The 16,884-nt window shown below is 27.9% G+C and overlaps 1 non-coding gene across 1 annotated transcript; it reads left to right on the top strand.

Annotated features, from left to right (window-relative positions):
• Window positions 1-2,057: 2,057 nt before the first annotated feature.
• Window positions 2,058-2,130, top strand: TRNAA-AGC (transfer RNA alanine (anticodon AGC)). The gene has a single exon. It is a non-coding gene; the product is annotated as a tRNA-Ala (tRNA).
• The last annotated feature ends 14,754 nt before the right edge of the window (window positions 2,131-16,884 follow it).

Raw genomic sequence — 16,884 nt, 5'->3', positions numbered from 1 at the left:
CTAGATACAGTGAGATTTGCTGAAAGTGAAATTAATATTTAGGGATCCAAACTTTTGACTGTGCTTTTGCTTAAACTAATATTGAGACCATATTTTTTTTTAATTGCGACCTTCCCTCATGTATTGAAGGTCAAAAATCCAAATACGCCAACAAAAAGGTAGACTAATTCAAAGAAAGTACTTTTTTTTATATTTGATGTCGTAACTTGGTATGTCATCAGCACAAATTAATTATTGACAAATTTAGGAAAAGGTCCTCGAATCACTAAGATTGACTCCAAGTGCGGGAGATCATTATTTTAAAAGTTAATTAGGAATTTCGCTTTTTTATTTTGATCTCTATTCCACAGAAAATCAAAAAGAAATTATAAGAATGTGTCCGACTCATTTTTTTTAATCGATGGATATATTAAATGCAATTTTGCTTTTTTGTTTGTTTGTTATTTTGTTTGGAATTTTTATCCGTGTTAACAAATTTGGAATTATACAATATTTGCGTTTTAGTCACCTTTATTAATTCTAACAAAAGTTGGAATATTGAAGTATAGAATAAATTGTGAGGTTTATAACATATAATGCAACACAAATAGTTCTTACTCTCTAGGCGTTTTGTTAGGCGTGAAAGAAAGCGTTGAAGCTGTTTCGTCAGTTCTACCTGTGACGCGGTTTACGTTACTGACCTATTTAATTAGCAGTCAAGATCTGATATTTATTGGGAGAATAAATTACAGTTTAGTTTGCAAGGCGTAGGGGGCGTAGCTCAGATGGTAGAGCGCTCGCTTAGCATGCGAGAGGTACCGGTATCGATACCCGGCGCCTCCACTTATCATTTTTGGAACTAAAACGTTGTAAATTAATGATTGCGTCATATGTGATACAATATATTTAAATATGAAGTAGTAGAATGTATTCGATAACAACATTTTTGATTTTGAAATCTTTAGTAATACGAATAATTTTGTTTGTTGGTTTGGGTGGATTTCGATTGCTATATAAGAACATGTGGATACGCAAAGTTCATTATCTTAATCTTAGGTTTTTATAACAAAACATAAGTGAGTTTTAACACTAAGATTGAGACCCAATGCGTGAAATCCTAAGTTTAAAAGTTAATTCGGAATTTCTCTTTTTTATTTTGCTCCCTATCCCACAGAAAATCAAAAAGAAATTGAAAGAATGTGTCTGGCTCATATTTTATTTTATTTGATTTATCTATCGAATGCAATTGAAGTATTTATCGAATGCAATCTATGTATCTATTTCAATAAAAAATAATTTTTTTCTTATTTTTTCCCCATTGCTTAGCCCCTATAGCTTAGCAGTTAATTTTCTGGTTGTTTAAGAGCTAATTTTTGGTGAATTGTCATAAGAACATTTTGTACACATTTTCTGCAAACTATTAATAATAATATTCAAGCTTAATCAGATTATTTTACTAAAGGCTGTAAATGCCGTGAAAAATTATACGAACACTGTACTATTATTTTGAGATTATATATATAGGATTCAGTTCTTTTAGGAATCAGGCAAGGTAGGATACTTGATATTTTTGACTTTGTCGAATATATATATATATATATATATTATAAAAGTAATTTGATTAAATATAATCCTTTTAATCATAACTAACTAAACTATACAAACCAAAATGTCATGTTTGTTACACACACATATCAGCCAAGCATGACAGAGCACTTTCAGGGCTGTATCTTTTTATAAATAATTTTTATCCTGGTAATTTTTTTGTTTGTTATTTTTTGTGGAATTTTTATCCATGTTGACAAATTTGTAATTCTACAATGTTTTTTCGTTTTAGTCATCTTTATTTATTCTAACGAGAGTTGAAATATTGAATATATTGTGAGGTTTATAACAAGCATATAATGCAACATAAATAGTTTTTACTCTCTAGACGTTTTGTTAGGCGTGAAAGAAAGTGCTGAAGCTGTTTCGTCAGTTCTACCTGTGACGCGGTTTACGTTACTGACCTATTTAATTAGCAGTCGAAATCTGATATTTATTGGGAGAATAAATAACAGTTTAATTTGCAAGACGTAGGGGGCGTAGCTCAGATGGTAGAGCGCTCGCTTAGCATGCGAGAGGTACCGGGATCGATACCCGGCGCCTCCACTTATCTTTTTTGGAACTAAAACGTTGTAAATTAATTATTGCGTCATGTGATACAATATATTTAAATATTAAATATTATTCAGGTACGAGCCTTAAAATATAAGGTTACATTATATAATAGATGAATCAATAACCATGGATCTGAAGTTGATTTAGTTTCAGCTATACTTAAAGCTTCTTATCTAGCGAATTTCTTTTGTGTCAAGCTTTGACAAAATCAGTTATGACCTTATGGATCAAAATTTAATCTTCTTAGTACTTTAAAGTACATTTTAATGTCATGCCTAATGTTCAGTGTGCAAAATAAAAAACGGACCATCCTGAATAACTTTTGATTGAATGATCGGATCTTCACGTTGTAGGACTAAATCTTAATGGCTTGAGGGGGTGACCTCAAATATGCTAATTAATTGGTGTTAGTAAAGTTACAAAATCATACACAGAAACGTGCTTTCTCTTAATAAACATGCCTTTTTTTTCCCTAAGGATTCGGATTTTTGATCCCCAAAATATAGGGGGTAACAGCAAACTGGGAAATATGGTTCCAATAGTTTGATCAGGAGAGCGATCCAAAGCTTAAACCCCCTAATGTTAATATTATTTTTTGCGTATTTCGTCATATCTCGAGAACTTTTTAGTTTCATAGAAATCGGATTTTTTAAAAAGTCGTGTACTTAAAATTTAATTTCTCAATAACTGTTCAGCGGCTTTCGCCCAAATATTGTAAAATTAAATACTTTAAAATTATGTAAAAATATATATACGTACCTTACAATTCAAAAGTTTTACGATTGTTACTATATAAAATGATAAAAAACAGTAAATATTTACTAAAATTAATTTTTTCATTTATTTTTTTTTATCTTTAGATAAACGAATTTTATAATATTGTGCAAAGATTTTTCATTTAGCTTTAAAAGTTCTCGAGATATGGCGAAATATACAAAAAAATAAAATTAATATTAGGGGGTCGAAGCTTCGGATCGCTCTCCTGACAAAACTATGGCGACCATATTTCTGAGATTGCAGCTATCCCCTACATTTTGTCTATCGAGAAAAGGTATGTTTATTAAGAGAAAGTACGTCTTTTTTGTATGATTTCGTAATTTAAAATATCGTCTGCACTATTCAATTAGCATAATTTAGGTCACCCTCTCTAGCCATTAAGATGGAGTCCTAGAACCTGAAGATCCGATCAAAGGATCAAAATTTATTCAGGGTAGTGCGTTTACCCCCCCCCCCTTTTTTTTTATATATATATATTGACTTTTTAGGTACTTCTTATTGTATTCATAAAAATACATCTATTTGGGATTCACTGTTGACACAAGTAGATTTTGGCGCTGAAAGTTAGAAAATAGCCTTATTTCGAAGATTTTTCTATGCCTTTTGACCTTCGATGCAGAGGTCTCTGAAAGCTTTTATATCTTATTAGTTAGACTAGAAGTAATAAGGGCTAAAATAATTGACAGTTCAGTGGTTTACTCATTTTACAAAAAAATATTACCGCATGTAAATAGATGGGTTTTTAATTCCAGAGGAATTTTAGTTTAGACTTCCAAAACAAGCAAAAACAAAATTTTCGCAAATATATATGTTTGATATTACTGGCAATAAACTGGCAATAAACATATCCTGAAAATTTAAAGAAAAAAAAAAAGACAATTATCCAACCTTTCTCATTTGTCCAATTTGAAAGAAAAAAAACCTGGTTCTTAAGAACGCAGTTTATAACTGGTTTACACGTCTGACTCAATTAGTTTACACGTCTGACTCAATTAGTTTACATTTTATACCATACTAGGCAATTTTTCTGAAATAATAGAAAATTTTACCACACTTTCAAATTACACACGCACTTGTATCTATAAGTGTGGAATCTTATAATCTAAATTTTGAACATTTTCCGACCAACTAGAGCTTTCAAATCTCTACTTGGGATCTATGACTGCTGTTAAGGTAAGTTTTAAAAACCGAATCGATCACAATGTTATCGTTAAGTGTTAATTACCGAGAATTAAAATTTTGATTAGTGAGAATATTCAAACTTTGACTAAAGCTCTTTGCTGAATGACTTTACAAATTCCTATCATTTCTGGACCTCAATGAAAAATGTTTGTGCCAAATAGGACTTTTTATCATTAAAAATTCAACCACTTTCTGACTAGCTAAAGGGATTAAATCTTATGTGCGTCTGCTGACAATATAAGTTTTGATATTTTTATGGTCGTTTCAAACATAATTTATCTCCAAATAACATTTTGTCAAAAACTTAATTTATTCACTCTCCGATTATATTGAGTACTCAAATTTGATGAGTACTCAAGTGGGGCCTTGAGCTGGTAAATATACAAAATACAATTGTTTTCTAAATAGTAAAAGCAAATTTGATGGCAATTATTTCGACCATTGCACGACTTAAATAAATTCTTACGAACACAAAACTGAACTAAATTAAAAATTGCTGAAAAATAACACTATTTTTTTTTTTGCTATAAAATCTAAAACAAAAACGAAAGGTGCATCACTTTTGTCACAACTTCTATCACCACCGAAAATTGCACCCATATATTTCGAAAGTGATGCTCCTTACATTTTTCGTTAAATGTGTGGTAAAAATAGAATTATAACTTTTCAGTCTATTTAAAAACATAAATTTTAATTTTTTTAGATAATTTTATTATAATTGATTTTTGAGAGCATGGTTTTACTGATTTTTACAATTTTGTGCATGCGAAGATTTTTGAGGGTAAATAAAATTAATTCATTATTTACTTGTATCGGCAAAAAATAATTTTCAATAATCAAAAAATATACCAAATTCGTCCGTAATTATCAATGTATAATATGTATAAGTATTAGTTTTTAACCAAAAAGGTTAATTAGATCAATGGAATTTCTTTATTGTTTTTCTGTCATTTTCAGCCATACAAAAAATTTAAAAACTGCTTTTTCATAAAAAAAAAGAAATAAAAAAAATATGAAGTTGGAAATTATAGTATTAAAAAAACTATAAAAGGAACAGAAATGTTAAAATTCTACCGAAAACATTGATTTAAAAAAATATTGAAATAAAAAAATATTGAAATAAAAAAATATTGAAATAAAATAATACAAAAATGACTCATGACTCAAAAGATACGAAATGAAAATGATTAAAAAAATATGGAACTGGACATTACAGGATTAAAAAAACTATAATAGGAACAGAAATATTAATATTTTACCGAAAACATTGATTTCAAAAAATGTTGAAATTAAAAAAAAATACAAAATGAAAAAATACAAAAAATTTAAAAACTGCTTTTTCATAAAATAAAAAAAAATTAAGTTGGAAAATATAGTATTAAAAAAAACTATAAAAGGAACAGAAATGTTAAAATTCTACCGAAAACATTGATTTAAAAAAATATTGAAATTAAAAAAAAATACAAAATGAAAAAATACAAAAAATTTAAAAACTGCTTTTTCATAAAAAATAAAAAAATTAAGTTGGAAATTATAGTATTAAAAAAAACTATAAAAGGAACAGAAATGTTAAAATTATACCGTTAACATTGATTTAAAAAAAATATTGAAATAAAAAAAAAATACAAAAATGACTCATGACTCAAAAAATACGAAATAAAAATGGTTAAAAAAAATACGGAAATGGACATCACAGGATTAAAAAAATCTATAATAGGAACAGAAATATATAAATTCTACCAAAAACATTGATTACAAAAAAGTAAAACCGATAGAAAAGAAAGCGGAATGAAAGAAGAAGAAAACATACGATTGAAATACGTGCTCGTAATTTATATTGCATTTTTTTGCCATCAGGATTATATGAAAGAATTAAATTAGTTATTAGATTAGCTTTTGAATTATTAAAATCACAATTTTAACCCAAAAAATTAACATTTTTAAAAATGATAAATAGTAATAAAAATAACGAAGAGAGCTTTTAGTATTTAAAAATATTTAACATTGACAACTTACCTGTACCAAATCTTTCTAAGAAAGTAATGTAAATTATCATTCTAATAATTAACACATAATCTATATTCCGAATTAAAAAGTTAGCTTTCTTCTTCACCCTTTCTGTCGTAGACGCTACATCTGTAAAAAGATTTTAACAGAAGACTTTTCAAACTTAGTATTAAATGATTTTTAAAAATCGTTTGGTTTTTGATTTCATAAACATTAGTTTTGAATTTCGAGCAGACGATTTTAAATGCAAGGTCTTGAGTTTAACATTTAGAATAATATGTTTTGATAATGGAGTTCATTGTGAAAAAATTACTTCAACTTCTTTTTTTAAACAGATGTAAGCAGATTACCTGTACACTTCGAAACACGTGTTTTCATATATTACCCACTGTGCTATTGGTGACTTTTAGTGTTACGAAAGTTATATTTATTTGTTCCAAAGACACATTTTGTATTTCCTAAGTTCTTGTTGTAATTGATTATATTTGTAAACAATTTTTAAGGCAAAATGGAAAATCCTAAGTTAATCTAATATTATAATTCTATTATGATTACTTTTTGAAATGCATTTTAAATTGACTCGTTTATATTCAATTTAGTTAAATCAAAATCTGAATAAATATTTGTTTTCTAAAATAAAATTTTAACTTAATTGAATAAAATTTAAGCGTGATAAAATTTTACTTATTTATTCATTTATCATCTCCAGCTTTGTAAGATAAACATTTCAAAACCACTCTTCTCCAAATAAATATTTAAATTAATATAAATACGTAAATAAAAACTAAAACATTTTGTTCGTTAGCATAGCCAATAAATATTTGCTCAAAACTGTAACTTGTTGCTGTAGCTGGTATAGAAATTTAATATTTTATTAGGTGTATTAAAGTGAGGTTCTGGTACTTCCTGCAGTTCACAATAAGATATAAAAAAAAATTATACAGGCCTAAATCAATAGCCTAAACAATCCCTAGTTAATCAACATTGATTATAACTTATTAAAATTAAAAAGTAAGAATAACAGAGCGTTTTTCTCCTTCAACAATTTATTTTGGAGTCATGTTTGTTTAAAATGGGTAGGAAGATGCAATTATATAATTATTTTTCTGTTAAAGCTTTATTTAAAATTTATTTATTTTTATATAACTTAAATTCAAATAATTTAGTGTGTAAATATTTTTCATGATAGTTTAGTATTTTTGTTATTCAAAATTCGTAGCATTTAAGATTATTTTATTAAAATTTTAGTGCTATTTAAATTTTTAATTATATTTTAGCATTTCAAAATTTAATTTTACCAAGCGTTATCATTACGTAAAAAACATTAATTACTTATTATTTTTGACAGAAATATATACGCACCAGATTTTCGAATTTCCTATCAAACACTGAATCCTGATCCCTGCACTTGGTACATTGTAGTCAAAAATAAACCACAATGCGTGGGACGTAACGATAAATTTATTCTTCGACCTTGGAGCACCCTTCAATGTCATGGCCAATTTATTGATTATTTATCTATCTCAAAAAATGCAGTTCATCGACTTTTTGGGAAATGCTCAATAAAGAAATCTTGCTTGGTTAGGAGTCCATTTCACTTATATGTCTTAAATAATCATATAATTAGTCTAATTTCGCTTAATTTCAAAAATAATAATAACTTGCCCTTGAACGATCTTCAAAACTTCGTTGGAAAAACTAGGAAAAAAATTATTAACCCTTTCGGAGCCCCGTGTATCCTTTCCAAATATAGAGCAAATACCATTTCGGGACCTTGAATGAAACAACCCTTTCACTTTTTACCCTATCGCTTTTTTTTTCACCCTTTACTTTCACTTCCTCCTGTTTGTAAAAAAAAACTGTAACCCTTTCTCTTTTGCACAGAAGAGAATTCTTTACCCACTTCAGCTGCCCTATCTACCTGTTCGCTTAAGTTTTTTTATTCTTTTTTTTTACTCTCAAGGTCGCTTTCTTACTTTTATTTTTACCATTCCTTACTCTTAATGTGGCCTCTTACTTACTTCTATGGCCCCGAATTTCCTTCCGGCATTAGAAAAAAAAAGGCCCACTTTTTCCGACAAATAAATAACTATTATTTACTGCGGAATAGAAATGTTTTAGCTTTTTTATATTTTTTATTCTTTAGCTTTTTGGTGAAAATGATGAGAAGGTATGAGTGAAAACTACCTCTTCGATTATGCGGTTTCCATGTATTTCCTAGTTTTCATCATTGCTACTAATGTTACTTGTGCGTGAAGAAATGTGGTTAACCACTAATCATTTGCAGCAAGGATTAAAACATTTTGACTTATAGTGAAAATATATTTTAAGTAAGTATTTTTACTAGTTTTATTAGAGAAATTATTAGTTTTACAGCAAAATTTTAACCCTTTTTTTAGTCGTTTGTTTTGCAGATATTTTTACCATCTTCTTGCTCTTAAAATTCTATCTTACTTCAGTGGTTAGTTTCAGACATCCCCGCAAACATAATTAATTATTGTTTACCGTCTTTGGTTTTATTGCTCTCACTACTTGATATCATTTCTGAGAAAATAATAAGGAGACACGAGGAAAAAAATTTGCTTCTCGGATTATATGACTGTTTCCATGTGTTTCATCATTGCTTGAAACATTTCTTGGATCATCCTTGTGTTTCTCAATTTTCGTCATTTCTAGAAATGTATCTTGTATGTGTGGAAATAAAGGTACACGTAACCACTAACGATTAACAACTTAGATTAACATTGATTTAAGGTGAAAAAATATTTTGAGTTAAGTTTTTTTCCTACTACAATTTCTGTGAATTATTAATTTCTGAACGAAACTTTAACCATTTTTATAATGCAAATGCTTTGGTCACTTGTTTACTGATATTTTCCTCCTTCTTTATACTTAATATTGTACCTTACTTTTACTTTTTTCCGATTTACTGCGAAATCGGAATCCACTTTTCCCAACAAACATTTTTAGTTATTGCTTACCGTCTTCTATTTTTTAGCATCACTTCTAAATTTATGCGAAGACAGTACTCTAAGTTATCGCTCAATTTATATGATAGTTGCCAGGTATAGTTTTTATCATTTCTAAAAAATTTTCTTTCAAGTGTGGCTGAGTTTTCAAATAAATAAGGTTGCGAATAATCACTTGTGATTGACAAGTAATGTTAACATTTTTCACTCTGAAATAATTAGAAAATATATTTTAAGTAAGTTTTTCAGAAGAATTATTAATTTCCAAACAAAACTTTAACCCTTTTCCTACTGAAAATCCTTAGATCGTTTGTTTACTGTTAATTTTACCATACTTTTCTCTTAATGTTATACCTTATTCTATAGTTAATTTCAGATCCCGAAGTTTCTAATCGTACAGCAAAAAAAGACCCACTTTTCTCCGACAAACCTCATCAACTATTATTTACAGTCTACTGTTTTATTTCTCTCGTTTTTTGGTGTAGTTTTTATGAAAATTATGAGACGACATGAGTAAAAATTACGTCTCAGAGTATATGGTGGTTTCCATGCGTTCCTCAATTTTCCTCACTACTTGAAATATTTCTTCTATGCGAGGAAATAGGGTTACTCTAGTAATTAGTAATTTAAATTAACATATTTTCCCTCGAACTTACACTAAAAATGTATTTTGTAAACGTTTTTGTTGCTGATGTTTTTTTTTTCTTCAGAATAATTATTAATTTCTGAATGAAACTTTAACCCTTTTCTTACTGCATATGCTTAGATCGTTTGTTTACTGTTATTTCTACCATTCCTTATCCTCAAAGTTGTATTCGACTTTTATGAGCCCGAATTATCTTCCGGCATTCGACAAAAAGTGTCCCATTCTCCGATAAATAACTGTTATTTACAGTCACTTATTTTATTGCTCTTATTTTTCGTCATCATATCAATAAAAATATTTAGAATATATGAGTAAAAACTACCTTTCTGATTATATAACAGTTCCATCTATTTTTTTCATCACTGCTTAATATATATCTTCTGGATGACGAAATAATGTTACGGTTATCCACTAACAATCACTAGTGGCTTAGATAAGTTTTTTTTTAATTTTTATTTATTTATTTATTTATTTTATGGGAAAATTTATTATAAATAAATTTATTTTTTACTAGTTATTTCAAATAAGTTATTAGTTTAAAAACATTGTTAGAATTATTTAGAGTAGATTTGTAAGCGGCCTTTTACTTTTATAGATTACATCTCGCGCTCCTCAAATTTGCATCCTTATTTAACCCTTTCCCTTCAGCAAATACTTAAATTAGTTGTTAACCGTTATTTTTACCATTCCTTGTTCTGAAAGTTTTATCTTACTTCAATGTTTTTATCTACAGCCTACAATTTTCCCATAAAAAAGTTATATTTTTCGACGTACATTATTAATTATTGTTGTTTATCATCTTCGATTTGACTGCTGTTATTTTTGGTATCATTTCTGTGAAAATGATGAGAAAACACGAGTGAAAATTACTCTTGAATTAAAATTATAGTTTCCATGTACACTCACGTCCATAGGTTAAGGATAATTCAGAATCACACGGAAATGGAATTTTTGAAATAAACCGAATTGTTATGAAACAGAGGACGCCTACGAATGACTCTTATGAGGTAGAAATATTGGTTGGCAACTCACGGCAACTGGCATCGTCACAGTGGGATTGTGTGATGTTTTCCGTCGAGTCCAGGTTTAGTACCAGGTACCCATACCACCAAGACGACATTAAACGACACCATTACGGAGGTGCAGGATTGCTCGTTAAAGGTAGGCGTCAGAGCACTGGGCTGCAGAACAGGTCTGCATATTCAAATCGGAACCATGACAAGCCAAATTTATCGGAACAGCATGTACGTTTGTTTAGGGGCTTCATGGGTGCAAAATATGTGTTTATGGCTAACACCCCCAGCCCTATCTAGGCAAGCATCGTAAACGAATGCCTTTAATCTGAGGAAACCCGTATGAAATTTGCCAGCATTCTCACCTGATTTGAATCCGATATAGCATGTGTGGGATATGATTGGCTGGCATGTTGTAGCCCATCAACCATCTCCTACATGTGTACCGGAACTTCAGAAAGCATTGCTTGCAGAGTGGATTACTCTTCCCCAAGATCAGGTCTATAATTTGATACTTATCATGCCTAGGCATTGTATTTCTGCATTTCATCTCAACCATCATGCCAATCATGTAATATTTGTAAAGGTGATATTTTTGTAATTGCTCCATTGATCAAAAATCGTAGTTTTTATGAATGGTATCATACATACGTCCTCTTTTTTGATCTTTATCTTTGTATACATGGGCTTTATCAATAAGTCAAGTTTGTTTTGTTTCTGAAACTTTATTTGCCGGAGCTGGCATTATCAATAATTAATGTAAATTATAATGCAAATGAATTATAATGTAAATCAATGCAATGTTAATGAATTTCTCAATTTTTATAGCAGCTATGATTATTACTTCTATGTGTGGAAATAGGGTTACGCATCTTTATTTGAGGTTAACAGTTTAAATCATCTTTCATCGTTATGAAACAAGAAAATATATTTTAAATTTTAATAACTACTCACCCAATGGTATTGCAAACTCGAGTAATTTTTAACTGTGTTAACTATTATGGGTTAAGTATATATCTTTCTACTGGCTGTTTCAAAGCGTTATTAGTTCAGAAATGGTATATTAAGTATTAATAGTTTTGGTGGTTTTATATGCGCAAAGCTTTTTTTTTTTAAAGTCACTTGCTTTCTTTTATTCTTAAATATTCGAACTACTGTGGCCTTTTTTTTTCTATGACTCACTTCAGGCCCTGAGTTTCCTTCTGGTATCAGAAAAAAAAACTAGCTTTTTTTCGAAAAATAAGTAATCAAATAAGAAATAAGAAGTCATGCGTAAAAACCACCTCTAGCTTTGTTGCGTTTCCTACTTTCCATAATTAACAGCGAATAAATGCAGTTTTTGGTTAATCACTTATTGCTTGGAGCTTAGATTTACATTAGTTACTGCTCTGATTTTGCTTTAAAATATATTTTAATATAGTTTTTTTACTGATTATTTCATTAATTTTAGAACGTTATTAATATTAATTTGAGTGGTTTTATTAATAAAATTTTTAGAGTAGAGTAGGTAGGGAAATTTATTTAAAGTTTCAATAATTGCATATTTTTCTTTATTATATGAAATTATATTCAATATAATAGATTTCAATTAAACATGTAAAAGAGCAATAAAAATGTTATATTTTGCTGCAAACAACTTTATACTTCTGCACTATTTTATAAGAAATTCATATTTTTCTAAAGCAAATGGCTGCTGACTTTTAATTCAAAATTTAAGTAAAAATATATTTTGGTTCTAAAAATGTTAAATGTCTGCATAAACTAATTATTAAAGCTGACAATTATTTCGGTTCTCAATAAATAGAATAATAATGAACAAGCATACAAAAAGTACTTGATTTAATGCACCAGACTTAAAAATTCGTGACGTTTTATTCGTGAATAAACATCTCAAAAGTTTTTCGAAAATACATCGTTAATTTAGTAATTTTATAGGTTATTCATAGCTTTATCATAGAATGAGAATAAAGTTGTTTCAAACGATCTTTTAAAGCAAAACATTTGCATGTATTTCATGTGTGCAAAAGATCGTTTTAGTTAGTTAAAAAAAGCAGTTTGACTATTTTATCTGAAGCAGACGATTTTTATTACTCTCAAAGCTAATTAAATGAAACACTTATTCACCTGATATTAAAAGCGCTAATAAATGTACATGAAATGGAACAGAGTAAATAATTCAATAACTTTCTCATAAAAGTTTGACTTTATTTACTGTAAATTTATAAAATGTTGAGTTGTGTAGCTATTTTTAAGAGAAAGCAGACAATTTTTTTTCTCTAACTTTCAAAGCTAATTAATCAAAATACTTTTGCATCTGGCATTATAAAAACTAATAAGTGTTCTAAATGTTACAGTGGAATAAGTTTTCTCTTATTAATTTAGCAGTTTCTTGAGAGATTTTTATTTTATTCATTGTAAATTTGTAAAAATTTGAGAGAGTGATTTGTAAAAACATTTTCTAAGAGTGAACTGTTTGTAAAAAGATATCACCGATTCAATGATCATTAAACTGATTGTAATTTGTTGCTATTCTCCAAGTATGCATTGCATTTTCATTTATTGTTGTTAATTTAAGTTGTTTTGTTTTCGTTTTTAAGGCATTTCCATTTATTTGAAAATTATATCATTCCTTTGAAAATAAGAAATTTAAGGTTATTAATCATAAATATAATACGTATTCTCATATGACCATTTTTATCATTTTAACAAATTCGCTTCCAGTCCTCCAAATTAACACAGTATTATGTTAGATTGCTGAGTAGAATATATTATAGATATGAAAGCATCACTTAAAAACTAGTATTTTTGCGAATTTTTAATATCATGTTTAAAAGCACTTTTTCTTTCTATTTTGTGCGTCCCTAGGAAGTATATCATTAATTTTATGATCAAAATATGCTCCCTTGAAACAGATTGTTTTTATATTTATTTATCTTTTTAAAAACTTATTTTACAGGATGGGTACAATTTTGCAGCATTTTTTATAATTACGGTAATAACTGAAATGAAAAAAAAAAAACAGCAAACATTTTATAGATTTTTGCTTGGTATAAAAATAGATTTTTAAAAATTAGTTTCTAGATAGTTAAGTCTATTTTTTGTTTATTTACAATCACCTTTTTTCTCAATTCTTGTGCCTCAGGTGACGTAATTTTCTGTTACAGAAATATGATGAATGTTCTTTTTACCTAATTCTCTTACATGATAGAAATATTAATTTTACAGTCAACCGAAATGCAAAAAGGTTTAAAACAATTGCTTGAAATAAAGTTATTTTCTTTTGTCATTCCTTTTATCTTTTAAAATGTGACTATTTGTTGAGAAAATTAGCCTTGTTTTGAGATTAGGGCAAACATCTATAGCTTTCTTATAGTTTATTAAAATGTCTTTTACCTAAATATAAATAATTTTATTTATGTTTTTAAAATAATCTTCTGAATATTTTAGAAGCCGAAACGTTAAATAAATATAAAGCTTTATATTTTTGGGAACGTTTCATTTTATGATGTTATGGATGGAGAATTTTTAAAAATCTTTATTTCATGAAAACAGTCTATGCTCTAAATTTTAGTGGAATGTTTTATTTAATTAAAATATAACTCTATTTAATTAGCAATATCTATTATATTCAACTATTGAATATCATTAAATGAACCTATTATCGAAGTTATTGAATATATTAATAATTTAATATTTTCAATGAGAATATATTAAATTATTTACTCTATGGATTTAAAGTTATATTATTCTCCATTAACTATAGCTAGCACAAATGAATGAATGGATTCTAAATCTTTATATTTTCAAAACTATTATATATGATACACTAATTTACTCATGAAATTAAAGAAAGACATGCCTATTATGTTTCAGTTTCAAATATTCAATGGTGTAACCATATTGTTACAATGACTCAGCATTTTAATCATTATACAAGTCGTCCCACATGTTTTGTAGTTTCACACTTTCAATGGCTTCTAATGCTATTCAAATTCGCTTTTTTTTATTTTTAATATCAATGATTCATAAGCAATGTCTATGTACAATAGCAAGTCTATCACCCTCAATCACGTGGTCACAAAGATTTCATTATCTCACGTTTTATAGTTTCTCTTTAAGACACTGTTTGTGAATCACCTGTTCCAGCATAAAGGAAAAATATATTGGATTGCTTAATTTTTATTTTATTTTGAGTATAATTTATTTTTACAAACGTGTATAAGTTTATAACATACGTCATTCGTTTGTCTAACCCTTTTTATTTGATAGATGGTTTCACATTATCAGTCACTTGTGATTCCATTGCATTTCTTTTATCTAACTTACTGTGCTTTTTTTCAAAACAAACTCAAGTTATTGAGAACCAGTTAAATGTTGAGGCATTTTTTCAATATAAAACTGCTTTTTTGCTCATTTTCTCTAGTCATTGCGCTTAAATTTGCTTTTTACTTCCCCAACTAAGGTATGAATCATAATCTTCCCCAGGTATTAATCCTAAATCTAAATCTCTTTACAGAAGTTGCAATATGTTCTAAGTTCATAATTTAACAAAAATAAAATGAATAAAAAAAAAAAACTATAATTTTCCGTGCATTGAAGATTTTTTTATTTGTCTTTGTTTCTAGAATGTTAAGAAAATTTCAAGAAATGTTTGAAGATGCTTTTACTCAACCTTAATTTAACGTTTGAAATTCTAAAAAAAAATTGCTTGCAAAAACGATTTATAATTATACGCAAAATTTTGTAGCTAGTGAAAGAGAGGATGTTGTGGTTAGCCGCTACTCGGCAGTATATTTTGACCAGAACTTTTATGTTTCATTATTTCAACAAGCTTTTATTATCTTATTCTATCTACGGTATGTTTTCTTCACGGTGGAAAAAAAACCGCGAAAGAAATCTTTCCTTGAAAAATAGATATCTGAGATAGAATAGGAATAGAATTTTCTCTTTATATGAAATAACATAGTTAACCTAATTTATTTAGTGGTTTAAAGAAAGGTTTTATATTTAAGTTAGTGAGATCTGAAAAACCCTCGATATTATTAGCTCTCACAGAAACTTAACGTTGAAAAAATTGAATTTATTAAAATTTAAAAAACAAACAAAAAAAAAACAAGAGTCGTTTGTCTCATCGAGCAGCAATTTCCAATTCTTTTTCGGCTACGGAACCCTAAATAATCACCATTCTTTCGCCGGAACCCCGACTGAGTTAAGTCGAATGAAATGATGTAATGAAGTTTATTGAGATAATTGTGAACGTTACTAGCCATAGAAGACTATTTTTAAAATATTTAATTAGAGGAATGATGATTTTTCATTGTTTTATCAGTGATAATCTAAAATTAGGTTTTATGTACGGCAGTTGAATTTATAGTCCTAGTGCTATATCTAGTCTAGTTATGAATATTTAGTTATTCTGATTTGAAAAGCATGATAGGAAATACTAATGCAATATTGCAATGTATATAGATTGAATAGTTTTAATTGTTCTTGAAATGTTATACATTGAATAGTTCTAATTGTATAATTCTAATTGTTCTTGAAATGATATTAATCGGTAGTTTAAATATTAAATAGGAATTTCAATCACTCTCTTAAACTACAATACGTATGGTCATAACTGCTGGAATATGGTAGAATTTACCGTATTTCTGGATCTAGGGAAACGCTAAAAATTTCGGTAATTTTAACTGAAGCACCTTGGTAATGATTTTGATAAAAATAACAATAAAATGGTTGTATAATACAAAATAAAATATCGTAAATATGGTAAAATTTGATAATTTTATCAGGATACCTTGGAGCATGACATAAAAACCATTTATTAGGATGAATTTACTTTTCAGTTTTGTATTTTTTTTTCTAAATGTGTGGTAATAGGAACTATACTATCGAAAACCTGAATTTACCATACTCGTTGCAATATAAACGGAAAAATAGCCAAATGACGGGTTTTAATACCGTATATGTTGGTTTTATTAACCAAAATTATGTTCTTTTTTTTCTTCCAGAAATGTCATTCCCATACAGTACCACAATTTTACCAGCAATTTTTTCGCAATTAAAAATACATAAATTTCAAATGATAATATATATCTGAGACACATAATAAGAATTTTATAGAACAGCTATTTATTTTAAAATGTTCAAT

This window comes from Parasteatoda tepidariorum, chromosome 4 (assembly GCF_982258835.1).
Source record: "Parasteatoda tepidariorum strain Cologne lab strain chromosome 4, Ptep-v5.0, whole genome shotgun sequence".
Classification (NCBI taxonomy): Eukaryota; Metazoa; Arthropoda; class Arachnida; order Araneae; family Theridiidae; genus Parasteatoda; species Parasteatoda tepidariorum.
The sequence above is the reverse complement of the archived record's forward strand: the minus strand, read 5'-3'. Positions and strand labels throughout refer to the sequence as shown.